The sequence below is a fragment of the Limulus polyphemus genome, unplaced genomic scaffold, assembly GCF_000517525.1.
Source record: "Limulus polyphemus unplaced genomic scaffold, Limulus_polyphemus-2.1.2 Scaffold6406, whole genome shotgun sequence".
NCBI lineage: Eukaryota > Metazoa > Arthropoda > Merostomata > Xiphosura > Limulidae > Limulus > Limulus polyphemus.
In genome coordinates, this window is record NW_013672016.1 from 1 (window position 1) to 13,405 (window position 13,405).

At 31.0% G+C, this 13,405-nt stretch overlaps 1 long non-coding RNA gene across 1 annotated transcript in view; it reads left to right on the forward strand.

The window, feature by feature from the left end:
- Positions 1-486: 486 nt before the first annotated feature.
- LOC106473689 overlaps positions 487-13,405 on the forward strand; it is a 21,276-nt gene continuing 8,357 nt past the window's right edge. The window contains exons 1-2 of the long non-coding RNA XR_002613751.1: positions 487-800; positions 6,765-6,854. This is a non-coding gene — a long non-coding RNA (uncharacterized LOC106473689). The remainder of the gene's footprint in view (positions 801-6,764; positions 6,855-13,405) is intronic.

The window sequence follows — 13,405 nt, forward strand, 5'->3', positions numbered from 1 at the left end:
CTAAATAGAGGGCGTCTGGCAAACACTCGAGCCTCCAGGAACGTTCGAGATACTCATTACGTGTTACCAGCGTCACGTGACTTCCGCAGTCGTAACAATATGTTCAATTTGTTTTTAATATATATATTATTTAAAAAAAAATGGAGTGCGTTCTGTTCGTTTATTGTCGAATTTATCGCCAACAAGTCACTGATTTCTACTCAATTCTTAGCTCGACATACCTATATTTAACTTACATTGCAATATATATTTCTACTAAAAAAAGTAAGTTTCCTGACATCTACATAATTACGTAGGGATGGTGCAATTACCACATCTACTATCTTGTTTTTGAAGGATTGAAGTTTTTTCTTTACTTTATCCTTTGGCTGCATTGTTTGTTCCACGTGAAAAATTTTGTTTTGCATTAACTTTGATATTCACTGGCGCTTGCGTACACACATTCATGTGACAGTAGATTCTGTGGAATAATTTTAAATATGCGCTCAGTGACGTAATTGACTTACGGTGGCTTTACTTTATATTAAATTTCAAACAAAGAGATGAGCAACAATATATTTCTCTGTTATTTATTATAAATAGAAACGTAAAATAGAAGCGTAAAAATGTAATTGTAAACTTTACCTTAGTCAGAGAGCGGAGCAGAAATTATTAACCCCGCACTCAAAAATATCGTATACTATTGTCATATTTTACCCGTCGAGTACTAATTTAGTTTCGTAGAGATGTTTCGAGTTTGGGAGATTAACTAGTACTTTCTGGTTCCATAGATTTACATCCAATATAGTACAAGACTTAAGGTAAGATTAAGAAGATTGTGAAAGGTTACTTTTCCTAATGTTTGTTTTATTTTTGAATTATGTTGTTATCAATAAGAATACTATTACTACAACTACTAACTTACGAAGTTATAATATTAATAACACGAGCACTTAAAAGTTAAAAAGTAATACTACTAGTTATTAGTATTAGTAATACAAATAGTAATATTAGTACTATATAATTTATAATAAAAGTATAATATAAAACTTGTAGAACTAGGAGTTTTAAAAGTGAATCTAAAAAAAAATTTACTATTATTTTAGAATCTTGGCAATAACAATAAAACTTAAAATTGAATCAGACTCGGAAATAGGTGAATGTCTGTGTGAATGTGATACTGATTACTGGTAGTGATATAACCTCGGTGACTGATTCTCAGTGTTAGCTACCGAACTGGTATTATTAATACTACTACTACTATTTATTAGTAATACAGGCGCACTGGTAGTGGTACTTCTAAAAGAAGTTCCATGAACTGAAGTAGTACTCAACCAGTGGAACTGGAAGACATAGTCCAAATTTAGGCTCTCTAACGCTTTAAAGTTTAATTTAACTTTAAAGTTTTATTTTATATTAACAAAAACTAATATTATCCAATTCCAAGGCATAAGGAAGGAGAGGAACTATCCCCACCCAAAATTTACCTAGATCATAACCACAGTGCAAAAGTAATGACATAAAGCAGTGGTTCTCAAATGTTTTTGGCTTGCCTAACACTTTTTGTTTAATTTTTTAAAAATTACAAACCCAGGTCTAATTCATAATAAAGATAAAAACCTAGTAGCAAAAATTCATATTTTTAATGCTTACCCATTAATGTGAAGGATGGATTGTTTCTTCTGATGTGATTGACGGATATGTGGTACCATTTTTGTCAATTTGAAGAGAAGAAAATACTGGAGAGTCTATACAGGTAGAGGAGAGTAGTGTGTGTATATGTATGTGGAAAGCTCAGATAGGGCTTATTACAAATTTTATGATTTTTTAAATATTAATTGTGTCGTGTACCATTGGCATTAGCTCCACGTACCACCAGTAGTATATGTACCACTGTTTGAGAATCCCTGAAATAAAGTATAAGGGAGTTTTTTATAACAATATATGTTCTGTGGATAATAAGTCAACAATAATGTTACTCATGATTGTGCATTATATTTGTTGTTTTACTTCCTTTCTGGTTAATCCAGTGTTGGGAAAATTAGTATAATATAACTATTTTTTTTTTTTCACTTTTTGCTATGACTTTTAAGTAAGTATTTTATTACTACATTGTAAAATCTATTCCAAATTCAGATATCTGTTCTGGAATTGACTCTCAAGCTTTCATGATACAATTTCTGGGTGCAATACAGTTAAACACAGAGGAAAACAAGCTCTCTTCAAATCTAACAACTATTTTTTGTGGATAGGTCAAAATCTCTTGATATTTTTTTAAAAAATTATGGAAAGCAGAAGTGCTTGCAGGATGTGATTGGTGCTTTTAAGATTGTTAGAGTTTCTCTTTTGTAATTTTTTTAATGATTGTAATGTGCTTTAAAAATTATAAGTACAACTAATCACCACAAAAAAAAAAATTTTTTTTATTCCCAACATTTTGCTATTTCAGTTTTATCAAGTGAGGAACCTACTAATTAATTAATTCAATAACAGTAACTTTTACAATAGGGAAGTTCTGATTTTAATGATTGCAATATTTCAACCCATTGTATTAGGTCATTATCATCTAAAAGTTTCAATCAGTAAAGTAGTTTGAGTTTCAGCAAATGATACAGACTCATGAATGTGAGGTCAAGTTTGGCATGTGGTGTTAAATTGGACTTGTAGTCAAAGGAAGTAGATAAAAGGAGGACTCCTGGATATTTATTTAAAGTTGGCTTTCATGACTATCAGTAGTGCTTCAGCTTATTTTCTTCTATTGATTTCTCATTCTCTTCAGATGATTTTCAGTTTTAATATGTTTGGTTTCTTTTAGATGTTAAAAACACTGACCCCAACAAATACTTTAAAATGGATGAAAACTTCAACTGTTTATATGAAAAAAGAAATGAATAAACTTCTGAAAGCACTTCAAAAAGGTGGCTGCATAATCCCTGAGCTCAGAAACTGGTTACAGTACACAAATGGTAGAACTCCTTAACTCTATAGCTGGTGAAAATTCATAAAACACTTATGAAAATGCATTTCAAAATGTCAACAAATTCTCCATAGCAAAATTGGATCCAAAACACAAAATGGCAAGTTTTGAGACACGCACATATTCCAATAAAAGAGGTGTACAAACTTATTATTGAACAAATTATCAAAGACCTGAAACACAATGTCCACGTCTGCATCAAGTTTTCTAACCATGCTTAATCTTGCCACAAAGTTCGGTTTCAAATTCAACATAATTTACTGTCAAATTAATACCATCTGTATGGGCAGAACACTACCAAGTGTACTAGCAAACACCTTTTTTAATTCAAATGGAATAACGAGATTTGAACATGGGGATCTCCAAGCTCTTTTGTTGATTAGATATGTTGATTTTTTTTTCCCAGTTCCAACTTTGATTAAGAAAGAAAAAGCTTCTCAAACAACATTAATGACATACATACCAACATTATTATTTTTTAAATGAAAATTAAACTTTCTCCATAAACCTTTTAAACATGCACATCATGAGAAAACAATCAGTATTTGAGACTAAAACCAATAGAAAGGCAACAAACTCGGAACAATACCTTATTTGGAAATCTGTACACCCCATAAGACAGAAAATAGGAACTTTGAAGTATATTATATTAATAGAATTTTTTAATATATGCTCTGCAAACAATTTAGATGAACTAAAATGAATTTCTGAAATATTCATTAAAAAAACATCTGTCTAGAAGAAGTTGTTAAATGAATAATCAACATATCCAAAAAAACTTTATCATCAATATAGTATACACGTCAAACACATTGAAAACCTAATCGGAGTATGGAAATGACTTCTGAAGAAACACAACATTGACATAAATACCATAATCATACAAAGGCCATGAATTAGAAGCAAGAGTGTTATTACTAACCATTATCTCACTGAGAATGGAAACAATGGAGTGATCTCAAAAATCACATGTAACTCTTGTAAACACTTGGATATTAGAGAAACCAGGAGGGAAGTGAACATCATGATTTAAGGAACAACTTGAAGGACACTCGCATGTTTTTTTAACATCTCAAAGAAACTAAGTATATTGGTGAAAATAGTTAGTCATCCAGATAGAACCAGACATCAACAGAAAAAAAATACCTGAAGCACAATTGATAGTCATCAAAGCCAATGCTAAATCAATATCCAGGAATTCCCATTTATTAATATTTCAACCACCTCACTTTACTAAAATGCCAATTTAATACCACCTACAAACCTGTAATGTTTATTGCTATTCAAACTATTTTATTGAATGAAACTTTTACCTGATGATGACCTGATACTATGGGTTGGAATATTGTACGAATCAGAATTTCCATTCTGTAGAAGTTGCTATTATTGTGTTTTTGAATCTATTGAGGAATAGCTATAACAACATAATCTACCACATAACACAAATCTCATCCAGTGCCTTTTGCCATTATATCAGTATTGATACTGGATCTAAAGGCTGAAAGGTGAGGATATATAAAAAAAAATTAGCATTCTCTTTGTGGGAAGTGAAATTTCATGGTTTCTGTCTTTCCAGTGTAACATTACACAAACTTGCTTGTAAATGTTTTTAATCTAATACTTGACCTTAATTGCTTAATAAGCAATTTTTTAAATGCAGAATTGATTATGATGTTTCTATAGAACATAGCAGAAGTTACAATTAATACATTGTCTCGTGTTATTATCTTCACACATTAGATATTAATTACAATTGCCACCTATCTTAATTTGATTGGTACTGTTCTTGCTTCGGGTATAATGTCTTGTCACAAGCCTGTTTGGATGGTGAAATGTTCTGATGAGATAGTCTAATCTGACTTTTTAATAAAGGCAAAGATAAGAAATAAGTGAAATCTTTTTTTTTTGATATTCATAATTGACTAAATTACAGAAAATATTCCCCCCATGGGTTTTGTCAGAAGTTTAAGGAATGGCTATGTGGGCTATTTACTAATATTTTTTGCAAGCCCTTGAGTAGTGTGCAAGTGCCAGAGGATTGAAAATTTCCTAATATCACTCATCTTTTTAAGGGAAAATGATAAGCATTGTCAGGTAATTATAGGCCTATTAATCCTACATCAATGGTAGGAAAAGTTTTGGAAGTTTGATATATGGTACTTTACAGAGTCATTTCACAAAGTTTTAAATTTTGTTGGATAGTAGACATGGTTTCAATATGGGAAACTTTTTTGCTTTTTTTTTTGACATTCTTTGAAACTTTACTAATTATGTCCCAATCAGTGTCATTAATGTAAATAAGTAAAAGTAGAGGACCGAGACTGACCCCTGAGGTAGTTTTCTAATGACAAAGGTCCAGTTTGGTTGAACTCCATTAATAACAATCCAGTTTATTTGTATTTTCCAAACCCCCCCCACAGGTGTAATTGTTTTAGCTAATTTTGTGCATGACACTGTATCAAAACTTTTGAAATATAACTGCACCATGTCTACAACTTTTCCATGATCCAAAGAAAGTCTTCCCTTATTAATCTGTTGCATTTTGTTTTTGGAGGATGTCACTTATGTGGATGGTGGAAAGGATATGGACTTGGTGTACATGGCCTTCAACACAATGACAAGAATTCTCATATAAAGGGTGTATCTTACAACATGACTCAAGATGCATAACTTGACTATAGACAAAGACCAACTTATAAATGATTATATCATATGTTAGTAAATCAAAGCCACTGTGCATATCATTAATTAGTAATCTGAGTAATGACTTTCAAAGTGTGGGAACCATAATTATGCATAGAAACACCACTGATTATGCACAGCAATTGAGAAATATCTGATTTTGAGAAGAAAAGGAAGAAAGCATACAAGATCATTTATGTTACTTGTACAATAAGATACTGCACTGTACTGCTGAGAAATCAACTCTTACCTGTACCATTTCAATAACCATCATAGATGTCCAATTGATTTGCCTTACTCATCAGAGATATGTTACCTTTTGAAACCTCAGAAGTGGGGCTTTTCATCTCCAGGGAAGACATGATGTCATATACATCTTTGCAGTTTTAACCATTGTTATTTAGAACCTTTGGTTTTTCCAGTGGACATTGCTGAAGTCAAGCTACAGATCTACTTTTGAGCATGACTTCTCCTTGGACCTGTCCATCTTAGTAACTTATTTTTTCCACTCGAGACCAATCTGGTATGTAGCAGGAAGTTTGAAGCTGTCTTGTTCCTGGGTTGAATTTTTCTAGTCATATGACTAACTATGAGAGCTCCAGGATATTGTGTATCTGTTCTGGCAGTTTTGTTGATCACCCTAAGAATATATTTGGACCTAGTGGTTGAAAAAAATCACATGCACAACATAGCTAGGTGGAATGCTTCAATTGGATCAATACCAGGGACATCTGGTGGCACTGACTAACCAACAGAATGCCTGTCTTTTATCTGGGTGGATTAAGAGAGCATGGAAAATTATAAGGCAGAAAGGTTTACATCTTATATCAGAAAAAACTTGTTTAATTGATGAGATTGGAATGTTTTGATATCTCAGCCAAAATGGTAACGTATTTTATACAATTGTAATATTTCTCACTATCACCTATAAACAGGTCTGATAATTGTCTTTTTTCTAGTTTGTATTACATGAAGTTGCCAGGTAAAAATTTTACAATAATGGCAAATGTGTCAAAATAAAATGGTAATAAAACAAAAGATTAACAAAGATATTAAAAAAAGTTGTTTAACTGGTGGAGAAAACCGTAATCTTATGATAATAATAAAAGTGATATATTTTTTTAAGGATGTTACTTATTATCTGGATGAAGGAAAGGATATGGACTTGATGTATGTGGACCCTTGACACAATGAAGAAACAACATGTTTATTTTAAGTAACTGTTTCATTTATTTTCAAGAGAAGAAGCTATAGTTTATAACTAATGTTGAAGTGGATAAAGAGAACAGAAATTTTTGATGATGATGATAATAAATAATAAATTTTGTGTAGACTTGGAGATTCAAACAGGACTCTGCTTGTGTTCACAGTTACTTCATCATGTTCCATGCTCCTCTAGTTTGGTCATAATATGATTTATTTTGTCCAGCATCAGACAAAAAATGAGGAAAATGCTAATTAACAAAGAGATGTAAGGGTGTAAAACAAATGAAATTGGGGTGGAAAACAAACTTTGAATGCTTTAGATGCTTAGATTAGTATATGATACGTGGATGTAACTAGAGGATTTTAAGCTACACGTTGTTGTTACTATATAATGTGATCCCTTGCAACTTTCTGTTAATAAAAGATTGTATAGAAGTTGTTGTACATGGACTTAAGTTGTAATTACAGTTGTGATTTTATTTATTCTAAGTAACTGTCTCCTTTACTTTTCATGGTGAAGAAGCTGTTGTGTGACAACAGGTTGGTTCAGTAATTTCTTTAATCTTCTACCTCATATAGGCAAACATTTACTTTGAAGTAATAATATGTACTGTTTTTATCATTAAACCAAAAGTGAAATCAGACTTGATTATTGGTGCTGGTAGGCCAGTTCTAAGAGTATTCAGCCAAGAATTACTAAAACTGTCTAAAACAAAGTTAAAACTATTATAAATACACTTAGGCATGCTGTTATTTTTAGCTAATGGTTAGCTTTTGTAAAGGGTACTTGCATATAGCAATGTTGTCAATGGAGATGAAAGTAATCTACATGTACTGTAATCTTAGGGCAAAAAATAAAACATTTATCTAGTGAAGCTTGGAACTGCTCCATTTATAATGTAATATGTTTTAATTTAGATGTTAGCTACATGGTGTATGATGCTAGAATCAAGCAAGTCCTAGAAATATGTAGAACATGAGTTGATTACAAATATGATATTCAATGAGGCATTGTTAGGTTAGATAGAAAATAAGTTGTCAAAGGTATAGTTAAAAGTTATTTTTAAATCAGAGTTGAATCAGTCAGTGTATTTTCATTAAGTATTTATATCTGTATTTTCTGTCACACTTGTCAAGTTACTTTTTATAAATAGGTTGATTTGCCTTATGTTAGTTAATATTTTTCATAACATGAAAGGAGGAAATAAGGTAATGTTCTTGTCACATGGACTGAACCTGAATTGTTCACGAGATAATGTGAAAGAGCCCACCAACAACAAAAAAATGTTACAACAATATCTTATAGACTTGTTCTTTTTTAGCCAGTTAAAAAGTTATTGATTGATAAAAGCTCCCTAATTCAGATTGTATTGTGTGTTCTGATGAGAAATGTAAAACAAATGTTCATTATTATTATGCTGGATTTGGTAAAAATTAATATGCTGAGTTAACAACAATAACAAAAAAAGCAAAATGGAAATGTAAGCTAAGTGATGGTAGCAGGATGGCAATTAAAAATAAGTGCTAAAGAGGATGGGAAGAGACATGCAGTAAAACAAGATTGTATCTGATGATGAATAGATACTAACAAATAGTAAAATTTCTATGGGGACGAAGTTAAGAGTTTTGAATTATGTTATACCAATTCTCACATATGCATCAGAATGTTGGACAATATTGCCAAATATGGAAAAGGGAATTGAAGCAATCGAGTTGTGGTTCTTAAGGCACATCTTGAAGGAACGTTGGACAATGAAGATATTTTGTCAAGAGCAGGTTGCAGGAGGAAGCTGCTGATTAACATCAGAAAGACAGTTGGAGTTTCTAGGTCATGTTATGAGGAAAGAAGAAATTGAAAGCATGATTGAATGGGAAAGATTGAAGGAAGGAGAGGCAGTGGAAGACAGAGGTTGATTTATGTCATGAAAATATCTAAATGGATGAATGTATTGACATTGAAAATTCTTTGTGCCTCATGGAAAAGATATCTGTGGAAGATCATGGTCACTAATGTCCTGTTTGGATATGATGTGTAGAGAGAGAGAGAGAGATGTGATGATGGAATTGGAAAACCTTCTGAAATAGCAGCATATCTTGACTTATAATAGACTTATTCAGAAAGTAAAGGAGTTAAAAGATAATTGGAAAAGAGAAATTGAGAACTGAGAAAACGTTGAAACAAATTTAGCAGGAGGTTTCTGAATCAAGTCAGTATTTGAGGAATCCAAATTTGGAAATAATTGGAAGACCAAAAAATTTACATGAAGTTGTAAAATAGTTGCTAATAAAATTTGTATAAAGATCAGTGAAAGTGACATAATTACGTATAACACACGCCTACGAATTTAAACTTCATAAAAGTTGTTTTGGTTTTAATAACGAATTTTCCATAATTCAGCTATGCAGATTTTGAAAATAATATTCATTTTTTTCTATCACTTTAGGATTTTTTACACATTGGGAAGAAAATAAAAAAACTTGCTTAGATCAAATTATTATTTCATTTTGACATTGATGTCAAATGAATATGCATAATCATTCATCCGGATTTTTTTGTGAAAGCTATGTCTTTTAGTCTCAAAACTACGTGTTGTGGTCTTTCTTTTATGTATTGCATCTGGATCATCTTGTTTCAATGTCCAGCTGTAATCAGCCAACATGCTGATGTTCCACCATCCCTGATACCTTCTTTTCATTTCTCTGATGTCTTGATGTCGCAATTGGTCTAGAAATCTATAGCCAGTGGTTGTCAACATTTTAAGCATAACAAAATGTGACCTGATTTTATTGAAAATTATTCACTTATGTAAAAGTACATGTGGTGTTTTGCAAAATGTCTGTACGTGATGGAGGAAAATTGATACTATTTTCAGATTCAGCATATAGGAATTACTCTAGAACATGTAAGAATTTCAAGACCATAAAACATTGCAGGCCTATATAATCTAGGTACAGAACAAAAACCATAATAGTAATTTTAAATATAATGTAAGAAAACTGTTTATAAGCAAAAAAAATGGTATGATTAGTACTGACATGGATTCAAAATTTAAAGAAGGTAAAATTTATTTACATGAGCATATAATATTTATGTCAATATAGTTATTATACAAAGCAGAAAATTTGATATTTTGTGAGTAAATAAAGAAAAAAATCTTTATGATAAAGTCAAAGATCCAAAATACGAGAATTTAAATAAAGTGACAGAATATAATGAAGAATGACTTTGAAAAGGCTTGTCAAACTGAATCAAAAGGCCTCAATTTACTCAAATGAAATGGAGATAAGAAATCTATGTTTATAACATAAACAGAAAAAATTATTACACACAAGTATAAGAAGTATTAAGGTTAAATTTGAGCAGATTGAATTAATGCTGTATTATAACATGGAACCTAAGATAAATATTTTAATTCAGACTGATATATGGGATAAAACATTTAAATATATTGGTATCAGTTAGACAAATATGAATTGTTTCATAATTACAGGCAATATAATGGGTCTGGGTATATGTTAACGATGTTGTGTTTTAAGATTTGTAAAAAAGTTACACAACTAGAAAGTATTGAAATGTTAACAGTAGAAACGTTAAGTGTATATTTAAGAGAAAGTAACACAGTAATACTAACTTCAAATTAGAATAGCTACCTATTTAGATCAAAAGTATAAATCAACCTAGTAACGAGTATAACTAATTAAATATACTGTTTTTACAATTAATACATATAAAGATTAGAATGCATTGTTTTGGTCATTTGGATGCCATAATGTTTCGAATTTTCAATCGTAGAAACAATATTTCACTAGGCTTGGTCAACGTAGAAAGTTGAAGATAGTCCTAAATTCATAGACTTGGCTAACAATGCCAAATATCCATAATAAAAGTATTGAGCTGTTGGAACAATAATATTTCACGAGGCTTGGCCAACGTAGAAAGTTGAAGTTAGTCCTATATTCATATAACAATGCCAAATATCCATAATAGAAATATTGTAATAAAAAAATAAAACCAGATGTATTAAGCATTCTAACCAATATTGTCATTGAAAATAAAAATAACGAAATGATATGTATACCTTATTTATAGAACACTTAAAAACTTGTTTTTAGCTTCAAGTACAGTTGTAGCTTCAATGTACTTTTTCAGGTAAGCTACAAAAAGCTTTAATGATATATATATTGAAAAACAGTTAAAAGTAGGTTGAGTATATTTTTAAGTAAGAAAAACTTGTTCTGTAAAAATCACTATGGATTTAGAAAAGTGCTAAACATTGGAGACAACCTATAACATAACTTAATTTTAAGGACAACAAGAGACTTATTGGTCCATCTAGGCTCTCTCATCCTCTAAACTAAACTAGAACTATTAAATAAACAAAATATAAAAAAACAACCTCAAAGCTAGCCCTTATTATTCATATAGTTATCAAGCTTTCTCTTAAACTGAAATTTATTGCCTCCACAACATCCGAAGGCAATCTGTTTCAAAGGTCAAATACCCTATTAGAAAAATAAAACTGTCGTAGCTGAAGATGATCCCTATCCTGCCAAAATTAATATTTGTGTCTCCTATTCCTACAATTCTCATCATTAAGTATGAAAAGAGATGATACATCAACACTATTAATTCCCTTAACAATCTTAAACACCTCAATCACCTCTACTTTTTCCAAGAGAAAACATTTTCAGAGATCTTATCCTCTCCTTGTATGAGAACCCCTCCATCTCGGGCACGATTCTAGTAGCCCTCCTCTGAACCCTTTCCAACAATTCAATGCCTTTTCTAAGGTAAGGAGCTCAAGACTGAACACAATACTCTAAATTTGGTCTAAATAATGACCTCTATTATGAAATTATAACCCTTTTAGTCTTGTATTCAACATTTCTGTAGATACAATCTAAAATTCTATTTGTCCTACCACTAGCAACAGTACACTTGAATGGCTTTTATAAGAGACTGATCAACCACTACACCAAGGTTTTTTCTTTCATAACACTGTTAAGATTGTTCCCATCCAAATTATAACTAGCATGCATTATCTTGTATTTATTATAATTAAAACCCATCTGCCAATTATTTGCTCAACTTACTAAATTATCTAAATCTTTTGTAAATCAGCATCATCATACTCACAGCCAGCAACACTCAAGACTTTTATATCATCAGCAAATTTAAGTAATTTATTGACCATTCCTTTATCTATGTCCTTGATGTAAGCCAAAAAGGGCAAAGGTTCTAAGACTTAGTCCTGAGGTACCCCACTTGTGACATTAATCCAGTTTGACTGAACTCCATTTATAACAACCCTCTGCTTTCTTCCATCCAGCCACTTTTCTATCCAATTTGCTAACTTATCCTCCACACCTATAGAGATATATTTTTACAAGTCTTTTTACATCGCACCTTGTCAAATGCCTCTGAAAATCCACATACATCAAAGCTCTTACCCTCATCTAAGTAAGCAGTAACCTTTTTAAAGAATGTCAAAAGATTTGTAAAGCAAGATTTTCCCTTAGTGAAACCATGTTGACTATCCAATAAATTCTAATCCTTGTTAAATGACTTTGCAATGCACCTTTTATCACACTTTCCAAAACTTTTCCACAACTGATGTAAGACTAATGGGTCTACAATCACTGGGACAATTTTTATCACCTCCCTTGAAAACATGAACAGTGGGCAGGTACCAAAGACTAACAAAAAATAGTAGCAAGTGGCTCACATATCCAATTTTTAACCTCCTTCAAAACCCTTGAGATATGTTATCTGGTCTAGGAGACTTATCGTTTTTTCAACTTCCCATTTTCTTTTAACCAGCTCAGAATTAATGCAGTCATTTTGTTCTATCTGGTTTCCATGTATCAACTGTTCAAGATGAGGAACACTGCTTAAGTCTTCATACATAACTAGTAGATAACAACAATACTGTCTGTATATAACCAGCAGACACTAACAACACCAACAACTTACAGTTAGGAAGCACAGTGGTGGAAAAACTTTCAACTTACTTAATATTGGTCTATCTTAACTGTAAGATATTTTTTATTTTAATAGATCCTAAGCTACAGAAAAAGTAAGTATACTGATAACATCTTAAAGTCATTAGACATTTTCATGGTAATAAATTGATAATGTTTTAGAGTCATTAGACATTTTCATGGTTATAAATTGATAGCGTTTTAAAGTCATTAGATATTATCATGATTATAAATAGATAGTGTTTTAAAGTCATTAGATATTATCATGGTTATAAATAGATAGTGTTTTAAAGTCATTAGATATTATCATGGTTATAAATTGATAGTGTTTTAAAGTCATTAGATATTTTCATGGTTATGAATTGATAGTGTTTTAAAGTCATTAGATATTATCATGGTTATAAATAGATAGTGTTTTAAAGTCATTAGATATTATCATGGTTATAAATTGATAGGGTTTTAAAGTCATTAGATATTATCATGGTTATAAATAGATAATGTTTTAAAGTCATTAGATATTTTCATGGTTATAAATAGATAGTGTTTTAAAGTCATTAGATATTATCCTGGTTATAAATT